Source organism: Podarcis raffonei, chromosome 15 (genome assembly GCF_027172205.1).
Source record: "Podarcis raffonei isolate rPodRaf1 chromosome 15, rPodRaf1.pri, whole genome shotgun sequence".
Classification (NCBI taxonomy): Eukaryota; Metazoa; Chordata; class Lepidosauria; order Squamata; family Lacertidae; genus Podarcis; species Podarcis raffonei.
In genome coordinates this window covers 35708280-35730849 of record NC_070616.1, presented here as the reverse complement: position 1 = coordinate 35730849, position 22570 = coordinate 35708280, and positions in this window count along the sequence as shown.

The window sequence follows — 22570 nt, the reverse complement described above, 5'->3', positions numbered from 1 at the left end:
CAAACCAAAGCTTCCTACCAGGACACAATAATTCTTTAAATTAATTAAGAAAAAACAAGCTCGGGGAATTAATATCTAATTTGTTGGTTAACCGCATGAACATAGATTGGGAAGTAAAAGGAATGCCATGAACATATTTTTTGAAAGTATTCAAGGTTCACGAGTAGTAATGGATTGATCTATAGTCGATTATAGGGAACAAGCTGAAGTAGTTTTAACAACACATATGTCTGAGTCAAAGCACTGTACAAAATCAAATAAACAATTTAAAAGATTCCCACAAGTAACAAAATGCAAAAATAGCAACATTCGGAGTGCATTAACATAGCTGAGAGATCTAGTTCCAAAATAACGCTAGCTAAAAAGCCACCATCGGCAAGGAAAGTCGCATGTTAAGTAAAAATTCAGTCCATACTGGCAACTCCATACAGTGACAAAAAATGTAATGTATCAACACCATACATTTAAAGTACATCCGATGCACATATAAAGCACATGACTTCCCCCCCCAAAAAAAATATGGGAACCATTGCTTTCCCCTCAGAGATCTACAATCTGAAGCACCCTTAACAAACTACAGTCCCCAGAATTCTTTGGGGCAGTCATGTGCTTTAACTGTGAGCTTGTCCACACTTCTGATTGCCCCGTGCCCAGAAAACATGGGGCTGGGCGGTTTCCCACTTGACCCGCATTTTCTAGGTATGGATGCACATGGTTTTCCCCTTGCCCCACTCCTTTTCCTGCAGTACATATTGGCAATGTTGTGAATGGGGTTCCCAATTTATTACCCTATTACCCAAATAAATAGGAAGAGCAGGGAAGTGGCAACATTCAGTACAATCTTAGTACACACTGGCATCCTGGTTGCCCAGTGAAAGAATAAGTCCTATATTTGTGTGAGAGAGAAAGTTTCAGCGACCCAGCCATGTAGCTGTAGCCACCAACTTCCTCCCATCCATTCAGTCTCTCAAGGAATGTGAGGCTTCCCCTCCCACTAGATTATGGTTGAACTTTCCCCTCTCCATGAACTCCTGTTAGCTCTGGCATCTCCTGAGCACATCTGATCCAGAGGAGTTGGTTGTGAAGCTGGGAATATTCCCCCCCCTCCACCCCTGCTAGCAAAGCATGAATACAACTTTGAAACACACACTTCTGTGACCCCTCTCCCACACAGCCCGGAGAGATCAAAGCCCTCATCAGGGAATCAAAGCATGTGACGGGCAGGTGTCCATCCCCCTCAACAGGCCTATGATGAATCAAACAGCCTGACCCACAAGGAGATCAAACAGGACTCCCACTGACTTTTGGTTAAAGCCAGCCTTCAAGCCACCCTAATTAAAGTTTCCTTCCCCCCAACAAACACATACAGACTTTCTTCTAAGCTGACCACTGTCCCATGACCACCTCCATTTCCCTCTCCTTCGTCTCTCCTCAAACAAAGGATGCCTAAGAGTTTTGAGGAGGGAAAAATCAATCTGAGCTTCCAGAGGAGTCAGAGACACAGCACACCTCAGCCTGAGCCCTTTTACTTGGTTCCATTTCATTCCCCAAAAGTGCTGCAAACCCCATCAGATGGCTGGGGGGCTCCTGGTTTCTGAGGGGGGCTTCCTAGCAGAATACCTTTAGTACTCAGGTGCAGAAAGTTCAAAATAAGTATTTTGGCTCAGAAAGGGCCTCTTTGCCATCAGAATGGCAACATGAAAGCATTAAGAGCCATCAACCTCAGCAAAATACATGGATGATAAAGGATCTTACTTCCCCGTGTTCTCAAGAGAGAAACGGCCTATTTCAGCCACACATGTGCCAATCAACATGGGTAAGAGTCACATGTGTGTGTTACCTGTGTACTAGGCCCCAAATGCACCCTAATACATTTAAAGCTAGATCATACCACTTCAAACAATCACAGCTTCCCCCAAAGACTTATGGAAACTGCAGCTAGTTAAGGTTGCCGAGAGTCATTAGGAAACCCCTGTTCTCCCCCCGGGGCTGCCATTTCCAGAGTAGTTTATCAATCCCTCCTCCCATGGAACTCTGAAAATTGTTCTGATCAGGAAGTGCCTTTAATTTGGGGTTTGATATAGTGTGTGTGTGTGTGTGTGTGTGTGTGTGTGTGTGTGTGTGTGTAAAGCATAAACTATATTAAACATATTTTCTTTTTCCAAAGATGACAAGAAGTTACAGATTAGAAGAAAACAAACTATTAAAATATACATCTAAATAGTACAGCACAAACAAATACAATGGCTGCATTCAAATATTGTCAATTAAGTGTGCAAACTGGGGTAGAAAAAAAGGAACGTGTAAATTATGTAAACCCTAGCAGTTTAGAAATATACACATTTGTATTTAGGAGCTATACATCTTTGTTGGCAAAGAGCTTCAACATAAGATATAAAAAGGGTCCAGGTTGCCATTGTGTTGGTATTTGACACTGGATTCCTGGCCTGCCCAACTTGTTAAGTAATGTAGGCTGGATGTTGTTCCTCCCATTAGCAAACTCACATGGTCCATTCAGGATAGCTAGCTCAGTTGGTTAGATCTTGGTGCTGATAACACCAAGGTTCCAAGTTTGATCCCCATATGGGATAGCTGCCTATTCTTAAATTGCAGGGAGTTGGACTAGTCTCAGGGGTCAGCAAACTTTTTCAGCAGGAGGCCGGTCCACTGTCCCTCAGACCTTGTGGGAGGCCGGACTACTTTTTTTGGGGGGTGAACGAATTCCTATGCCCCACAAGTAACCCAGAGATGCATTTTAAATAAAAGCATACATTCTAGTCATGTAAAAACACGCTGATTCCTGGACCAACCGTGGGCCAGATTTAGAAGGCGATTGGGCCAGATCCAGCCCCCAGGCCTTAGTTTCCCTACCCATGAACTAGGTGATCCTCATGATTCTATGATTCTGTGCTGACAGGGTTGTAGCTAAAATGAGGCAACTGAGAAGCATGAAGGAGGTATCGCTATGTTCCAGGTTTGCAGAAGTACACAAAACATTTCAAAAATCAAAGGGGAACCCCTCACAATCAGCAGACAATGAGCAGTCCTTTTAGGAGAGAGGATGTACCACAACATTTTGTTACAGGTCCTTGTCCATGTCACAATGCAACTCAGATCCCTAGTAGATCTTAATAACTTAATAATGAAGGCATATATGGGAGGATATGGCCCTGGTACCCCATATAATAACTTGATGCAGGGAATCTGTAATCAGATCTTCAAGTCCCTGTTCTATGAAGAGCAGCTGCAAGGGCCCCTGAATTTGATAGGGCTGGAGCAGGGACTTTTCCAGCACAAGGGCCACACATTCCCTCACGGACAACCCTCCAGGGGAAACTTACCAGTGATGGATAGAGCTGTAGGCAAAGGTGGGCAAAGCAATGGATGAGACTTAAAACTAGGCCACATTTCAGCTGCGCAAAATTCAGCTGCTTTTACAGGTATACACTTCATCATCCTGCTTCTACGCAGACAAGAGGCATTCTTACAATTCAATAATAGTTCAAGGAAGGTGTGCTGCCAGGCTGGGAAATAGTGTGGGCTGAAGTTCCCTGCCTCTGGGATAGGGAGAGGAGTGCCAGGAGAAAGGTGTATTGCCCTTTCCCCAGTTCAATTTTGGGAGAAATCCAGTCCCAGATCTCCTATATCATGTATAGTTTGGTCTTCAGTATCTACACTTCAGTGAGATCTTCCCTCTGTGTGCAAAGAAAGGACAATCTTACTAAGATCTCCCTATTTTCTCTCTTTCTCTCTCTTCCTTTCTTTTGGGCACAGCTAAAAAGAATACGATTTTTCTATTTTAAAAAAGGAAAATACAAGTCTACTTCTATTGATAGAACCACTTGAATGCTCTCTATAATGGCCTTTTCTCTCTCTTAAATAATCAAGAAATAGCTTCCATGTTTATATTTTTAACCCAAATTTTGATGGAATCAAACCAGAATTTGCATGTTCAGACCCAGAAACCTCCCCCCTAAATAAATTCACACAACTCAAATTTTTGGTTTGGTTTTTGGCAGAATTTAGGCCACAACTTTACTGATTACAGAAAGTGACTGGTTGCATAGGCTCTGGTTCGACTAGCTCCCTGCCATGCAGGTAGCGCTGACCCAGGGTTCCAGCATAGGTCAGCCGAGGGTGAACACCTGGAAAAGCAGAAAGCCGGGAACAGGCTACCTCCACCACCCAAATGTCCCCCTGGACTCAGGCACGGGCACAAGTCCCTTTCAGGGGTTGACCAAACCATCAAGTCCCTGGATTCCTTTAACGGAATACCCTTCACATAGGGATGGCGAGAGCGTTCTCCCATCCCTAACACCTGAACCAGAGCCTATCCACAACCTTACAAGTTGTGACAATTTGCTACGCGGCAGGTGAAACCCAAATGGCAACAGCCAATCAGCCAAGTGGGGAAAATTCCTGCTGTGCCCCTGTCCCAATGACAGATGACACATGGCGGCATAGCAAGGTCAAGCGCAAGCCCTAAAAGTAGGGAGAGGTGGGCGGGTGTTCCGAATGCACACGTCAAAAGAGGAAGCTCTGGGTCACGTGCATGGGCATAAATAGGTCTCTTGAACCATTTGGACTGTGTCCCATTGACCAGATTGCACCCAGCTATGAGGGACCTACCAATCGGGTGTTGTGGCTGACCAATCGTACCCACCCACAACACAGGGTGTCAGTTTTCCAGGTCTCACCGCGATATGTGCCCTCTTTGAGGGAAGACCCGATTTGTGGACCAGAATTTGAAAGGACCCAACATATTCTCCCAAGGGAAAGGCTCTCAGATAATTATTACATCAGGATCGGGGGGCCAGCAGAGTTTGGATCAGACCCCATGCCACTGTGCTCTTTCGGCTGGCTCCCTGAGCGCACTATGGACCCCTTATTCGCTTAATGTAAGCCAACTGTGACTGTTTTCCTTTCATCGAACACTGAAGGGTTAGGGTCATCTTAATCCAGCCCAGACCCCAGACCACTTGCTGGGTTCTTCTTAGCCACAAGGAAATCCCTGCTGAGGATTGGCCTTCAGACTTTTACTCCTATCATCACTGTGTTTGTTATTCCCTTGCTCTTCACCACTTTTGAACTTGGTTCTCCTCCGAGGACTCCAGTTGTTCACATGCACCATGATCTGGAGGCTGGCAAACGGGGTCATCTGTCACTGGGAAAGGGGTCAGAGCTAGAGCAGTCACACAGGCTAAGCACTTGAATGGGGCACAGGTCAGCTTGGAGGCTTACAAATTGTTGAGCTGTCACTACTAGGTGTGATTGATGGTAATGAATGAGGGCCAGGAGAGACGCAGCCTTCAGTCATACGCTCATGCCTTCTGCTTTGATGCTGGCACTAGCACAAACCACCTTTCACAGCCTCTGCATGACCTCTTCCTCCTTCCCGGTTTACAGGCCATCCGTCAAACACTTGCCCTGAGGCTGACCTTTCTCCATAGAGGAGCCTGTCTATAGCTGCACCATTTTCTTTCCAAAAAAACCCCGCAAGAGGAATTTTATTAATACTGGCCAGGAGACATTGCAGACTTTTTCAAGGCTCGTTGGCTTGTGCCAAGAAGGAAAAGCCACAGAGAATGCCAACTTCATTAGAAAGGGTTCCAGAGAGACCCTAAGATGCACCCGGCAGGCTATGGGTTTAAGTAGATAAACACAAAGGTATGTGTCTCTCCCTACTATTTCCCGACAATTTACACAGCTGCTTCCAATCACCGCTTTGATGTTCTCCATCTCTGTTTTCCTAGCTGATGGCTTCTCCGCATGGTTTCTGAGGTCGGGATGGGTGAACTTCAAAAGCTTGGGAAGTCAGGTTCAGAGAAGTGGTCAGAAGTTCACAAGTTGCTCCATTTTTAAGTCCAGAGAGCAAACTCATGGGAAGTCACCAGTTTTCCTAGCATGAGTTGGGTCACAAAACACAACACATGGAAGGAGGCTCTGCAATAGGGGAAACACCTGACTGCTTTTAATTCAGTCCAATTTCTCTTTTGCTAGCTTGCTTTTTTTAAAAAAAAAAAGATACATACATGAGGCCTCAGTACTACCCAGTGCACCATTTTAAATGTGTGCACATTAAAAGTGACATTTGCAAAATGTGAAATGGCTGCTTATTTTCTCCACCGGCAGAGGTGGTGAGGCAACATCAGGAGAAAAGGAATAACTAGAGTGTCCATGCTGCCAGTGCTGAAGGTGTTCTGTCTTTTACAAAGTCCTGAGAAGTTTCACCCGGGCAGCTTCTCCTATCAAACTCTTGTGAACAAAGGGGAACCTGGTTGCAATTCAGAGCAATTCAATTCAGAGCAATTCAAATTAAGTTGTGTCCCTTAAGTTGTGTACACATCAGCTATAAAGGCAGCAAAAGAAACCACAGATGCCCATAACATGTTTTTATACTAAATTATTTGTTTACTTAACATTCTTGTGATTTAAATACAATATATATATATATTACCATTGGGGGGGGGACCTGTGTTCCTGCTCAGTCTGCTGTTGATGGGCTACTACAAGGCCCATCTTACTCTCCCCTCTTCTGGTTCTTTATCTTTAAACTGGACTTGGACCAGGAAGTCTTTTAATCTGAGTACTGCCCTCTATAAAGTAGGACACATGGTCATTTTCTAAATGGGGAAGGTAAGGTAGCTATCATAGATGGAGAAGGGGACCCATCCATAGAAAGCCGCTTTATACCAGGTCCGACTGAATTGCTTTGAATTAACAGTGCTTGCCTTGCCCCTACAAGAAAAAGGGTGTTTATCATGTCTGCACCTTGTTTGTGCAATCCCTTGCCTATTAATATGAAGCAAGCACCATCAGTTGTTGAAGAGCCTGCTGTCCACACAGGTTTTTTAAAAAATATAGTTCAATCCATCAGTTATTGTGCACCACTGTCCAGATGTTCAGTACTTTCGTTCTGCTTTATGAATACAGTATGTGATGTTCGCCACCTAGATAATTGGTTTATTGTGCAGTGTATAAGCCTATTAAATAAATAAATAAAATTGTGACAATGACAATAATTATTATAAGAAATTCATAATGAGAATACCAATTTCTGCCTGAAGGTTCAGAAGTCCTCCCCACACACCCCACTCCCAGATAGGATTTCTCTGAGCTCATGAGACACTAGTGAAAATGGATATTGATCATTAGGAAGGATGGCAAGTAAGGTAATAGCTTTGGACAACCTTGGGGAAATGACATCTCCCGTTCCTACAAAGCTGGTAATGTAACATCTCATATTTAGTACTTCATTTGCGCTAATTGGTGAAATGTCTGGTCACTTTTTTAGTTCAGTGGACATAGTCATAGCCAGCATCTCTCTACTTGCCTGCTAGGATCAGCCCAAGACATTTTGTTGCCTGAGGCAAAGGACAAGATGGCAGCCCCTTCCCTCCATTCCATACAGAGGCTGACTGGACTGACAAGGAGACAGCATCCCTATATGCCCCGGAGTGCAGCGGGCTAGCTTAAAGAGCACAGGATAAGCTGTGTGGCACATAGGTGAAACAACCAGAAGGCAGGTGAAACTTCTGGGAAAAGATATATAATGAACTGGAAAAAGTGTTGAAAATAACTTTTCCTAAGAAACCAGAAGCTTTTATTTTAGGTATTACAGGACCAGAAATCACAAAGGACCAGATGAAACTATTTGTGTACGCGACCATGGCTGTGTGGACTCTCTTAGTCCAGAAATGGAAAGATGGTACAACTCTGACCAAAGAAGAGTGGCAGACAAAATTTATGAACTATACCAAGATGACAAAATTTACAGGAAGAATTAGAAATCAGGAAGAGGAGGTCTTTAATAAAGAATGGGGAAAGTTCATTATTTATTTGAAAAACTATTGTAAACAACTAAATACAATAGCAGGATTGACAGAAAACTTTTAGTAAAAATTTAGATTGACAAAGGATTTATAAAAATAGAGTTACGACAGAGATGCAGAAGGGAAAATCATTACATTAAGATCCACAATTGGGGGGGGGAGAGAAGTCAGGAGGGATTATATGTTTATGTATGTAATTCATTTGTTTATGTAAAATAGAAAAAGCAAAAATAAGATTTATTTTTTTAAAAAAAGACAGGTGAAATGATGGGGGGATGGCATGGGAGGATGGCTAGTCCATTATGGCACCTGAGGCAAACCACAAAATGGTGCCTTCTTCTCTGCCAGGAAAGGGTGGAGTTGAAGGAACCAGGAGGAGATAAAGATCTACATCTGCTGCCCCTGTGGATCCTGTTGCCTGTCCTTGTCTCGTGGGTGGGCCTGCCCCAGCAAGTGGGGCACTGCCCCACTAACTACAGTCTGCTGTCAGCCAGACTTCTTACTTACAATTAGTCCAGGGGGTGTCGCTGCTGTCAACTTCCTCCTCAACTCTTCTGTTGCCCTTGTAAAACTTAGTTTTCTGTGGGCAAACTATGAGGGGGGAGCCATTACCTTCATGTCCTGTTTGTGAGCTTCCTGGTAGCATCAGATCAACCATTGTTGTAAACGGGATGGTAGGTTTGATGGACCCCTGGTCTGATCCGGAAAATAGTAATCCGTGTACAAAGAGAGCTAGCAGGTTAGGGAGAAGGCTAAGCTGGAACCCTTCCACCTAACATCTAGTTTTCTATTCAGGGAAGAATTATGTTGTGTGAGAGACCCCGCCTATGGTGTATGGCCTGGACCTCATATAGAGATTGACCACGTCAATCTGCCCAGCTGTTCCCACAAAACTGAAATCCTGAATTTTAAGCAGCCTGATGGTTTTACAAATCAGTAGCATGCATGTATCATCAGGGCTTGAGGCAAGTCCTGAAAGCACTTTGGTGCTAGTAGCCTCTGTATTGACCTTGATGAGTTTCAGCAGTCTGATTGACATGTGCTTAACAAATAACAGTTGATTTAATAGGGTAAGGAAACAGGAAAGTTGCAGCCATCTAGATGGTGGCACCAAAGAACTGTGCTCAAAATGAAACAGTTCAGACTTCTTTGTTTGTTGTGTCCCTGCCCCTTTTTTTGCCTCCTTTCCATAGCTGTCAACGTTTCCCTTTTTCTAAGGGAAATTCCCTTGTTCCCAATAGGATTCCTCGCAAGAAAAGGGAAAAGTTGACAGCTATGCTCCTTTCACCAAGACAACCCTCCTCTCTAGGCCAGAGATGCAGGTTGCTTCATGATCTGTTGGGAAAGGTAGTCCCAAAGCTTCCCAGTTCCCTTCTAACACTACCCCCAGTATAATGCTGGCCTGAACTTGGTCTGCAAAACCCAGTGGGGTCTGGATGCTCCTTGATGCACCCCAACACAGAAGCAGACCTGACCATCTGGCAGCTCAATTGAGCCAGCAGCGCCTTGACCCCTTCTGAGACCACACAATGTGCTCGACACACCGTTTAATGCAACACAATGAAATATTGAAAAGGGCTTTGAAACCCCAACGTGTTGAGGCAGAAATCTACGGGAGATGTTTAATACTAATTCTATTAGGCATCTGAGTTAATGAATCACAACTGTAAGAAATCATGATAATCCAAAAGGCATTAGTGACAGATTAGCTTCAGAGCTGCCATAAAAGTGCCATGATGCTTACCTAGCGGCATGATTAATTCCAGCAATACTTAGTGGCATTACGGTGAGGAACGAGGGCAAAGCCTGGTGTGTGACAGGCAGCCTCGTGCCAGCCAAAACCGTGGTGGGAGATCCATGGCTGAGCCAGAATGTATCAGAAGATTGCTTTTCTTTAGAAAATTTCTGAGATTTTTCTTATTCTCACCCCTCTACATACACTTATCATCTAGGAAAATTTTGTGTGCAGCAGCCACCATTTACCCACACAGAGTGTCCCAAAATGAGTTTCAGGACATTGTGAAGGATGGGAAATGATGGTCAGGTTGCCACTTTCAGCAGCAAAAGGAGCAGGGGAGAAAAGACAAAGAAGCTGTGCAACACCAATATGGCACAAGCACCCATTCACACACACACACACACACCCCTGTTGAAGAATTTATCCTCCCCATGAAGGAATTTGGTGAACTGATTCCTCCTCCCAAATATCTCTAACATAAATTGGGTGTCAAGAATTCTGACAGACAATTTGCACATGTTATAGCAGATACTGTATTTGGAACCTTTGGCCCTCCAGATATTGCTGAACTACAACTCCCATCATACCTGACCATTGGCCATGCTTGCTATGGCTGATGGGACTTGTAGTTCAGCAACATCTGGAGCCCCAAAGGTTCCATGTTAGATGATGTCAGGTGCCACTGGGGCTACAACCAGGAACCCAATCCTTTATTCCCTACTGTTCCGTGTCATGAGCCTCCAGGGCTGCAGATCCAAGTTGGTTCACCTCTATCTGGTGTCTCAAGTTCCAGCACAAAGTTCTTGAGAACTTGGCAGTGACATGACCTCCTCTCCCAGGTGTGCCCAGTTCTGGGTTTCTGTTCCATGTGTCTGCATGTAACTGAAGTTCATCCCTGAAACTGAGTGACAGCGGTTAAAATAAATAAACATGGGGGGTGGGGACTTTGCAAGCTAGTCTTCAGAATGAAAGGTGCTATTGCGAGAAATGCTCCTTGTCAGTTCTGATGCAGATCTTTATTTAGCAATACATTACAGCTTGTTTCTCTAGTCTCCTTCTAGGATGTATGAAATTGGGCTGAGGGAGAGAATTATTGGGTAAGGAAATGTGTCTTTAGTATAACTGGAGGTATGCATAGCTCCCAAAATTCACCTTGCATCATTTTCTAAAATCCCAACCTGTTTTTATGCTGCTTTGTGCCCTCTCCACTTCACTTTGTGCCTCAGATTCTGAATCACTCTGTATAAAATGATATTTGGCCCCAAAGTGGAAAGGGCAAACAAATGAACAATGGTAAAAGAAGCATAGAGGTGGGCACACTGAGGGTATATTGAATACAAACCCTTTCTAAAAAAAACTCCCACCAAAAACCACTATACAAAATAATATATGATGTCAATACACTGGAAAACTTTCCAATCCCAATAAGAAAGTGTTCAGGTACAATCCAGTTGAAGGAGTCTCTATTCAGCCCTAATAACTTAAAGCTTTGCCTATTTCTCTCCTAATGTTTGCAGTCTCCTGGGGCTTATCACTTTCCAAGCAGCCCATCATCATCCACTGACAGAGGTTACTTTTGACAGAATTTACCTTCGCATACAAATATTTCCAATGTGAAAGTAGCACTTGGGGGAGGGGATGCAGAAAATGCCTAACCCACATGTATCCCCCAATCCCGAACCCTGATTTCTGTTCTATTTGCTGCTGTAGGTAACTATACTTCTCTTTGGAAGCCATGTTTGAGATAGTCTTCTTTTTTGCTATGTGTTCCCAACTCAGTCAGGGATCATGCAGTGACTATGATGAAATCGCAATGCTATAAAGCCAATCAGATACGGTTCTGTGGTGATGTCACAAGTCCAGTTCAGAGTGAGGGCAATGCTTCCTGAGGAAATGAAGGCTGACTGAGCCCCTATTGAACCAAATAAAACGTTTCATTGCAGCTTTGGGGAATTGTTTTCCCACCTCTTTATTGCTCTTTATTGCTCAGGTTTGCTTATTTCTCAAATGGGCATGTGCCAAATTGACTCTCAAATTACCTGCTGGCATGCGAGCTGAGATTAGCTCATCCGACTGCAGCACCTCCATGTTTGACATATGGCCAAGCAAAATATGGGTTTAATCAAGGGGGGAAATTAACATGATGTTTCAGCACAAGGTACTAGCATCTTATCTTGGCGATCAAGGCAGAATCTATTTGAAACCAGGTGGCACTGATGAAAACTAGATGGTTTGGTTACAAAAAGAGAGACAGGTTACCACAGTAAAATGTGCAAAATCAACCTATGATTCCCACCAAATCTATGTCAATTTCCAATCCTAGAGGTGACTCTTTTTGCCTTGTGGTCTAATCACAAACATTTAGCACATCAAACCAATGTTTAGCTTTCCTTAACCTTCTCCACATGTGAATGGTATTTTGCTGCAATGACCCAAGTAGGTTAGATCTCTTCTCCACCCAGTGGTCTTTGTAGCTGGTAAGCTTCTCTCTAGATCTGCCTTTTAAAGATGAGGTATATGTTTTACTAGGGAACAATACAACATTCAGATAGCCCATAATTCAATAAGGTAACTCTGTCATACTTACAATGTTTTATTTCTGTGTCCTTTGCTCCTCTGCTTTATTTATTTTTCAGAGGTGTCCGTTCCAGGGGTGTTTTTGTCAGTGTTCTTGTTTTCTCTGTATTTTATGTTTTTTTCCCCATATATTTTTAATGCTCAATTAAAAAATATTTCTAAGGATTGGGGGGGGGGTAAAAAGGCAACTCTGTACAATTATAACAAACACCAAATTAAAAAGAAATGCTGCTCCACAATTGATATGGTGTTCCTGCCCTGTTAGGTTTTGCTATCTCTCTTGGTGCTTTCAAGTCTCTCCTGATGAAATCCATTTCCCATGAAATCTTGGGTACAGTCCTTTAGCCCCACACCTTACTGCAGCATTCCACAATGTGGAGTCCGCCATATGTTTCAGACTACAACTGCTATCACTCCAAGCCATTGGCTGGGGTTGTAATCTATTTGGAAGTCGTGTTGGGAAAGCCTGCCCTACTTTGATCATCCTAAATTCATGTAACTGAAATAAATGCATCTTCTTTCTCTGTTTACCCCACATTCTTCCTCCTTTGTCTCCTCATGTAAAAAATTAGTTCATAAGCACCTCAAGACAGGGTCTTCTATTTCATAATCATGCACTTTCTTTTGCCAAAGAGAGGACAAAAGAAGAAAACAATTTGCATCAACTAATTCAGGGGGACCCAATGCGTTGCTCACCAGATGTTGGGCTACAACTCCCACCGCACCTGCCCATTAACAACATCTGGAAGGCTCTACACTGGCTGTCCCTGAGCTCATTTATATGTCTAGATACAAATATAGAAGTCATAACTATATTTTAAATGGAATGCAATGCATGTCACCATAGTGGGGAAGTCTGTGACCAAGTGACTTCTGTGCCTGCTCAGTCTGCTGTCCGGGTGTTAACTGTGGGTGGGTAACTTCACATCCCTGCTATTATGCCTGCTTATGATTCTTCTTCAACAGTTCTTGGATTCGACAGCCTTTCAAATAGAGAACAGCCCTTTGTAACATAGGGCACATGGCCACTCAACGCTAGCCACACTCTATCACAAGTGTTTAATTCAAGTTAAGGTTTTTAAAAGCTGCTCTTGGGTCTTCAAGTTAATGCTGATCTTCTAAGCTGTACCTGGACCATAACATCCATTTTCCAGGAACTGCTGGCATGCTGACAGACTTAGGGCATAAATATTATAAGGTGATCAGTGGCTTCTAACCCTGATGAATAGGTTCTACCTCCACTGTCAGAGGCAGCAGGCTTCTGGATACAAGTTGCTGCACACAGCAGGAAGAGAGAGTACCCTTGTGCTCAGGTCATGCTTGCAGGTTTCCCACAGCCACCTGAGAACATGATGCTGGACTTGATGGGTCACTGCCCTTGATTGAACTACTCTGTTGTTGTTGTTGTTGTTGTTGTTGTTGTTGCCCACCTTACCTCCAAGGAGCTCAAGATGGTTCTCCCTCTCTCCATTTTATCCTCACACCAACCTGTGAGATAGGTTAGGCTGGGAGACAGTGACTGGCCCAAGGTCAAGTCAAGTCAAGTAACCTTTATTGGCATCACATTAGAACATTCACAATACATTCAGAATAGATAGGCCAGTGCGATCTCATCGCCACCCCAACAGCACAGTCACCCGCCAAATGGCAGAAGAGGTGAGAAACCCGCCTCATCTCTGTGGGTTTCCAGCAAGGGCAGGATCCTGTAGCATACTTTGGCGACAAAAAATCAAATAGAAGAATTTAGCTACTGTCTTGGTGAGCTCCTGGTCTCTCCCCTGTACTAAGAAGCACATTACCTCTGTCTCTGGTTTCCATGTTGGAATACATAGATGGTCTAGAAATTTTTGCCGAAGATCATCATACATTTTACTTTTAAGGCTGGTGCAAGGTCACCCAGTGGGCTTCATAGTTGAGTGGAGATTTAAACCCTGGTCTCCCAGGTCCCACTCCAGCACTCTGAGCCCTACACCATGCCAGCTTCCATACAGTATTAGAAAACTCTCCTTACATCATTTCCGTGTCACATTGAATGCCACCCTCCCTTTGAGTTGCTCAGAGACAAAAACAACTGGCAGGTGAGCAAGACCCAATTGATTGATCAGCAGGCATGACAGGCCAAGAAGATCAGTCAGCCACTGAGCAAGCCAGTGACAGCAGAGGGTACTGTAGAGGTCTCCTAGTGACCTTCCAGTGACCCTCTGTCTCTGCTTTATCCCCGATCTCTCAATGGATAAGGATGCAACTTTTCATTTCAAAGGAGCCTTTTTTGAACTGTTGTTTCAAATGCTTTGATTCCTTTATTTTTTAGGGATCAGTGCAGTGCCCAACATGGTGGCATCTATCACATCTGGACATAAGACCTATCTTGTTGAGAAATTCATGTCAGGGTGGTGAAAAGAGGTTTGGAATTGGGCAGCAACGGCTCAAAACCAGCAATACATTCTGTCTCTGGGGTACCCAACACGGTGTCTTTCAGCTGTTGGCCACTCCAACTCCCATCAGCCCCAGCTGGCGTAACCAATAGTTAGGAGTGAGAGTTGTGGTCCACAACTTCAAGTGGGCGCCACACCATTGTTTACCCCCCATTCTATGCCATGTCTTTGAATCATGTGAGGTGAGGTGAGGACCCTGGGCTGGAACCCAGATGGTTTTTCTCCTCTGGCCGGTGGGAAATGGGGATTTTGTTTTCACCAAAGCAAATTTCTACTTCAAAAGAGGGGAAATTGGGGGAGGACGGTGATAGGTCAGTGGTAACGAAACTGCTTTGCTTGCAGAAAGTCCCAGATTTTGTCCCCATCACCTCCCGGTAGGATTGGGAGAGTCTCCTATCTGATACCCTCAAGATCTGTTGACAGTCACTGTAGACAGTACTGAGCTAGTTGGGCCAATGGTCTGATTCGGTAAAAGGCAGCTTCCTATGTTCCTATGATTTTCCTTGGGTACACAGCTAGATAGGAAGTGGTTAACACACACACACCCCAACCAATCTGCCTGCCTGCCTACGGTGACCCTGAAAATTAGTGCACCCACACAGCTAGTTGCACTATTATTATTATTATTATTATTATTATTATTATTATTATTATTTTACAAATCTGCACATTAAACAAAAAGAAACATTCAGGGTCTACTTTGGCTCTCAAACAGCTTGTAACCAAATGGTGCACGGCCCACTTACGAGATTCCTTCAAGGCTCCTCTGTGTGTGTGTCATTGCTGAATTATCATTTCCTTTGTCTGAAATGGAATAACAAGAGCAGGATATACCACCCATATTTCCTTTTGGAAAGAAAAGGGAGGGAAAGGAAAGTGGGTAGAACAACCAACACTCCTCCCCTCCCCCCCCCCCCACTTTTGCATCCCCAGACCTGTAGAAGTTACTGAGCTGAATTACAGAGATGAAGGTTGGATGATTAACCATCTTCCTGCATTTCAGCATCCCGGCCATTACTCACTCCAAACCTGAGGCTTCTCAGTTACATAGCCCCGCACAGGCTGGCCATTTTTTCCATTGACTGAAAACACATTCTGACTGAAAACAAACTTTCGATCCCTGAGGCTTGGCATGCCTCAGGTCCCTCACCATATTTAATCAACGGGAAGCTAAACACTTTCAATCCGTGATGGCTCATTTGGAGAAGGAGCTCTGGGCCTTTGCTCTGTGCCAGATGTAATAACTCTCCCCTTTTCTTTTCTGAGGACTACTTTTATAATTTTGCTATTTTTCAACGTCAGGCCCATCTTTTGAAGAATTTTTATTGGATTTCCCGCTAGACATCACCAAGAATTTTATTTCTTTGGCAAAAAAAAAAAGTATCAAGCAGAACGGGGGGAAGAGAAACTCAAATCATAATCTTGCAAAACAGATTATTATTAGTTGGGAGTTCTTTGTTTACACAAATATGGTCACAAAGAACCAGGCTGTGGCTTCTCGGGTCTTCAGCTGTCTACAAAAATGCCTTGTTGGGTGGTTTATGAAAGCCAAGTGGCACAATGTGAAGAAGCAATGCATGATTTCTTTCTTCATACAGACAACCATTACAGGACAATAACTCCATGGTACAGCAGATGCTCTGTGTTCAGACAACCCCTGGTTCAATCTCTGGCAATTTCCAGTTATGGCTCGGTTTGACTCTTTTCTGAAATCCTGGGGAGCAACCACCAATCAGTGTAGACAATACTGAAGTCCCATCTGCACTATACACTTAAAGTAGTCTTCCACAACTTTGTCATAGCTTTCCCCCAAGACTCCTGGGAACTGTAGTTTGTTAAGTTCTTAGGGGACCCCATTCACCTCACACAACTACAATTCTCAGAGTAGATTAACAATTAACCCTTCTTTCCCAGGATGCCTTTTGAATCTCTATAGGCAGGGTGTTCCACAAGACATAGCCAATGACACTAGAGGCAACCTCCGAGAGCCTGGATCTTAAAACTCATCTATCCAATCCTCTGCCTGGGACAGAACCGTCCTCCAGGTCTTTGCCAACCTGGTGCCCTCCAGATGTTCTTGGATTACAACTTTGGGGGAAGGGCCATGGCTCAGAGGAAGAGCACGCAGATCTTAGATTCAATCTCTGGAGCTTCCAGGTAGGGCTGGGAGAGAGACCTTTTCTGAAACCCTTTCTGAAACCCTGGAGAGACATCGCCATGGACTGCCAGTCATTGTAGAAATACTGAACAATTAGAGATTTGTGGTTCTAGCCTTGGAGGACCTTGACCAAAAATAGCCAGCAATAGCCCTCAAGGGGTTTCATAATGTGCTGAATAAACTTCCCTTTGGAGTGGCTCAGTAAATGGGAGTGAAAGTGGTTGATTACTTATTCGGAGGCAAGAAGGAACAGTTCTCTTATTGTACTCTGCGCATGAGTGTGAGAGCTCGCCCAATGAAGAACATTAGACAAAGCAGGTTTATCCAGTAGGAGTCAGAACAGTCAACCTGTGATCCTCAGGGTGATGTTCTTTAACTCCCATCAGGATCAGCCACTGTGGCCAATGTGCAGGGATGGTGAGAATTGTAATCCAACCTCTGGAGGACCATAGGTTCCCCACCCTTGTTCAGATGAAGAAGGGGGTCTATATGTGTAAAATGGCCCTTGTGACTGTCAAGCACTGTGTATAGGGCAGGCATGGTATTGTTACACACCACCCAAATCTCAGAGCGGTGTAAGATTCCAGGGGTTCCAGGCACTTCCCCAGAGGTTGGTTTCTTCAGAATGAGGAACAGCAGAGACTGTGGTGTCTAGGATATGTGGTTTATTGACACATATACACAACCTGAGCCTATGATGGAGGGGCTCACAGTGTTAACATGCCAATAAGGTCCTGCTTCTGCCATAGCCACAGTCTTGGGTTCCAGCAGAAATCAGGCATGGCTCTGTTTCTCAGCTGCCCAGCTTGAAGTGTGTTTCTAGCTTTTAGCTAGAAGGCCTTTGTCCTTCTAACTAACAGCCAGGTGAGGGAGGGGGCTCACACATTTGTTTTCTGGCCAGAATCACTTGCATTCTTAGGGGACCATTATGGCCCTTGCCTGGCTAATTCAACAATTGAATCCCTGCTAGAGCCAAGAATTAGAAGGGGCTCGGACATGCAGCCCACCTCCTGCCCAAACAATATAAACACTCAGAGTTTATCCTGCCTTTGTGCAATCAACAAAACATTACTTGCTGCTTCTGTTGCATTCACAGAACTTTTTCCACTCACTTAGTGACTTCCTTGGATACATCCCATTCTACATGGTCTTCCCGGAGTAATCCCTCAATAGCCATCAAAAGGACTCACGCTAGAGACATGCACAATGTCTTGCACTTGCCATCGGCCAGTTCATATGGCAAGGATAGGCAATCTGCTTTAAATCTCTCAACATCCCTGACCACTGGACATGCTAACCAGCTGGAATCTGACAACATCCACAGGGTGACACCCTGCCCTGTTTAATCAGCTCCCAGACACCTATTAAGCATCAGAGACCTCTCTATTGCTAAACCCAAGGGCAGGTAAGAATCACTTTTAGAAACCAGCAGAAATGCTGCTTCTAGGTGCCAGTGCCTGGCCTATGCAGAAAAAACTTTGCTTCTAAAACTTGATTCTCCACTGGTTACAGTCTGCGCCATTTCCCATAGATGGGTTAGTATACCTTGCTACATTTGCCGAGCCAAACACAGTATGCTCTTTCAATAACCATTTTTCTTTTGCATTTTAATACACTTGTTGCAATTTTCTCCGCAGACACACCAGTTGTCTGACCTGGTATAAGGCAGTTTCCTATCTCCCCACAATTTCTGTATGCCTTCTGAGGATTTGATTGATTGGGACTGATGCCTTTCTCGTCATTGTCAGGCCAGGCTGGAAGAGTCAGATCTACAGTTGAGAATCATTCTATGCCTGCGGTGATCTACCATAGGGAATTTCCTTGGTGCTTTATAAGTCAATCACAATCCCCTCTCCTCCACCACTGCCTCTCCCTCTCCCCCTGCCAAAAAAAAGTGGCTATGCTGCAGATCTGGCACATGAATCATGGGAACTTAAACAAAATATGAGCCAGACATACTCTAAGCATGGTAAGCACTGTGTGCCAAATCAAACCATAGCCTTTTGTGCACGTGCCATGCAGCTAAACCAGGAAAGGTTTTTGCAACTCGAATGCAGGCTTATTCCCTATGATCTCATGACCCCAAATCAAACGCCTCTTGAAGTGCACTATGTCCATTACCAAGATCCAAATCTTTGCAGCCTGCATGTATTAGGAGTGTTCCCACTCCCACACGTTCCCATCGGAGCTTAAAGAATGCAGCCTTCTGCCCGAGGAGCCAAGCCTCTCCTTTGTTCTCAAAGTAGGTTCTGCTGTCTCAAGGTTTTCCTGGGGCTCTTAAGAGTTGCCTTATTCTCTCTCCCTCCTCCACTTTCTCTAGTGTTTGAGGTTAAGAAGTATGCTACAGTATTCAATAAATCGCTTGGCAAGGCGTATGACAAAACAAGAAAATGTAATTCAGATTAAAGTCACCCTCTGGCTAAAGTGATAGTTTATTAAGTAAACTGCAGTGCTGCCAATCAAGTCTGCTGGCAAGCAATCCTTTGACATTAATCTTTTTTGATGTGATTTAAGGTACACCTGGGCCTTTGTAGAGTATCTCCCATAATTTCTTTCCCATCTCTCTGGATCAAGCTGCCGTGCTTGGCGTGGTTGACAAATTCCCGGAGTAATCCCTCAAAAGATTGGGGAAATGCTCCAAACGCTCCATTAAATTTATTTTCCGTGCTTTAAGAGACCCAAAACTATGTCCAATAAATAAGTGTTCCCTGTGATTTATTGAAATGCTGGTCTGATTTAAAGTTATGGGATTGGGGGGAATGTCGCCCTTGGGAGTTTGAAGACCGGCTTTGCAAGTGAGTCCAGATGTGTTCTTTCTGCATTGGTGAGGAGGGAGGGAGGGAGGAGGGAGCAGGGACGAGAGAGAAAGAGAGAGAGAAAAAGAAAAAGATTACCCTAAATGCTAAAGGTTTCCGAGTGACAATGGCGGAACCTTGTTTCCAAGCTTTAACATAAAAGGTCCCCAGTTGTGTTTTCTTTCTTGCAAAATTTATTGTGGTTGTAGTTACTGGGGGAATCATCAAAAGCCTCATTCTGGCCCTTGCTTTTGCACTGCTCCTTTGATAAATATGATACTTAGAAATATGCCTCCCACAAGACAGAAAAGCCATAGAGTTAAAATGAAGTAATCTGTCAGTAAACTCACAGGAATCAAAGCCAGAATGAAACCTGTAAAAGGGAGAGAGGGAGGAGGGGAGAAGCTTCAGCTCCAAAGCATTTTAGGAGAAGACAGAGATTAAGGACCGTCCTTTCTACACTATTTTTATCTGCAAAGTTAAAAGTGAAGATTTATTTGTTAAAGAGGGCCTCGGTGTTGGCTCTTGAACAGATGGACTCTGTTCTTTCTTGCCTTTCTGAAGTCCCAGGGCTTCAACACACATACACAGAGACATAAAATTAAGATGGTGCTTTCTTTTTTGTCCTTGATGGGTGGCTTCACCTGGAATTCTCTGCCTTTCTCCTACCTTGCTAGTCTTTAGAAACGTTTGCCAAAAAAAAAGTCAGATTTATTTTTTACAACCCTTGTACAGATGTTGGCCTCCAGTGTTGCAATGCTACAGTAATTTTTGAAATTTAGGGTGCTAAGGCTCCCTCTACTCTGGAAGTGCTTGCCCCAGATGTTTGTGCCTTGGCTACAGAATCACAGTGTTGGAGGCGACTTTAAAGGTCATCTAATTCTACTTCTTGCCAGTGCAGGGGTTTTTTCCCCCACACCATCCCTGATATTAAGATCATATCCACACCGTGTTTTCAAAGGGCTAGTATACCACTTTCACTGCTTCCCCCAATTAATCCTGGGAATGGTAGCTTGTTATGGGTGCTGACATCGCCAAGCAAAATTCCCAGCATTCTTAGCGAACTACAGCTGTCAGGATTCCCTATGGTTTTTAAAAGAGTGCATTAAATGTATGGTGCAGGTGTGGCTTGAGTTACTATACTTGTGATAAGATGATTTTTAGAAGGCATTCCAAAATCCAAAGTATGGTAATTTTTTTAATCCCGCCATTCTATTTCAGAGAAAATACTGAAGCATCTAACCAAATAAAAATAAATCCCACAACTGTATATCACCAATATCTGACTGCCTATATCCTGACTTTCATCAAAAGGGCTCAAGGCTTCTCAAAGGCATCTGACTGGCCTCTGGGAGAACAGGATCCTGGATTAGATGGGCCATTGGCCGGATCCATTGGAGCTATTCTTATGCTCTTAAGGTGACATGCATGGCTCATTTCCCCCCTTCACTTTATCCTCACAACACAACCCTGTTGTGAAGTCAGGCTAGACCAGGAGTCGGCAATGTAAGGCCCATGGGCCAGATGCAGCCCACAAAGACCACTTTACCAGCCCACGAGCCATCCCCGAACCGAGCCACCCGCTCAGCGAGTTCCCTACGCGCTGCGCTAAACTGGTGCAGTGTCGTGCGGGGACTCACTGAGCGGTGCTGGAAATCACGTCTGCTCATGTCCAGATGCCGAAAATCACTTCTGCGCAGGCACAATTTTTGGTGTCTGGGCATGCACAGAAGCGATTTCCGGTGCTGCGGACATGCGCAGACGCGATATCTGGCATCACGCTGCACCAGTCCAGCCCACGGACGATCTCCACGGGAGTGTTCCAGCCCATGGCCGGTAAACCTTGCCAACCCCTAGGTTAGACTCAGAGATATCTAATGAGCTTCATGCAGAAGTGCCAAGTATAGGGGCAGAAGGGGCTTTGGCCCCCTCAATATTTGTGGGGAAGGGGGCTGAGCCCCTCCCCAATGGTGAGAGGGCCCCCATCCCCCGACGCCACCAGGTGAGCAGTCGCGCAGTGGCCGGGGGCAGGATGCATGGAGTTCCCAATCCCCTAGTGCCACGAGGTGGGGGCAGGATGTGTCACGTGACGCTGGGCCCCCTCAATGTGGGGGACAAGTCGGCACCCCTGGCTTCATGGCTGAATGAAGTGTTTAACCTGGGTTTCCCCGTTCCTAGTCAGACACTTCAACCACTACAGAACACTATATATAAACAATATGGCAATGTTTATAGACCCATCAATAATCAAACATGTAAGCTACATAGCAGCACCAGCAGACTGTTGTTAAAATGCAGCAGGAGGACCCCTCAATGAAATTCTGCTGAAAAGAGGTGTGTTCTTCTTGTCCGCTGGCAAATGATCAGATAGAGAACTGCATAGTTCTTGGATGGGTATGTCCCCGTACCAGAGAAGGTACATGTGCCTCCCTGCCACACTTCTGATAGTACAGGGAAAGGAAGCAGCAGGGGTTAAAATGCAATGGAAATAGGGGTGTCCTTGTTTGCTTACAGCATCTCTCATTTCACATCAAGGGTGGCCACCAGATCCTGATGACACCTTGTCCACCACATGCTGCCTTAGTGCTGATGTATATACATTCCTATGCATGTGCACCAGCCTCTAGCCAAACTGCACATGGCTCTGAGAGGTTTAACAGCAGGGAGAGAGATAGGAAGAACAGCAGCTCTGATACATAGGGTGTGGAACCCTTTTTCAGCCCAAGGGGTTCATTCCCTTTGGAGAATCTTTCTGGGGACCACTTGTCCTGATGGGTGAGGCCACAAATGTAACATTTACTTTTGTACAGTAGGTTGGTTTCTGCACACACTCATACCTGTATGCAGGTTTTAGGACACATTCCATCCAAGCATATATACTTGGGGTGCAAACCAAGGCCAGACCTGGGGAAAGTTCTGAAGGACCAGAAAATAAAAGAAAAATGTTCCTGTTAAGTCAAAACAGTTTCCCCAAGAAATTGTGCCTGCTGCAACAGGATGGATACTCCTAGGAACCTTTCAACACAGGGTTAGCC